The sequence below is a fragment of the Macaca fascicularis genome, chromosome 1, assembly GCF_037993035.2.
Source record: "Macaca fascicularis isolate 582-1 chromosome 1, T2T-MFA8v1.1".
Lineage (NCBI taxonomy): Eukaryota > Metazoa > Chordata > Mammalia > Primates > Cercopithecidae > Macaca > Macaca fascicularis.
In genome coordinates, this window is record NC_088375.1 from 64,880,228 (window position 1) to 64,880,560 (window position 333).

The window sequence follows — 333 nt, forward strand, 5'->3', positions numbered from 1 at the left end:
GGTCCAGGGAAGCTTCTGGTTCAACGATGAGAGTGGTTGAGTTTCTTAGGTTACAGCGTCTGACCTGTGGAACGGGGTATGTATACACCCTAAGGCATAATTAGCTCAAGTGTTGTGGTAGTTTATTCTAGCAAAAACATCTTTAAAGCTTACGTTCCCTTTTATGGATCTAATGAGGTTCTGTTGGGATTCAGTAATGAGAGCGTTAATCTTTGCAGCATTTTCTCATCACTCAAAGGGCACACCCCCTCTCAAGGCGCCTACTGAATAGTCCACTCTCGCGAGAGTCAGAAAAAAGCCAGGCTTTTTATTAACCCCGCCCCCAGCCCTATT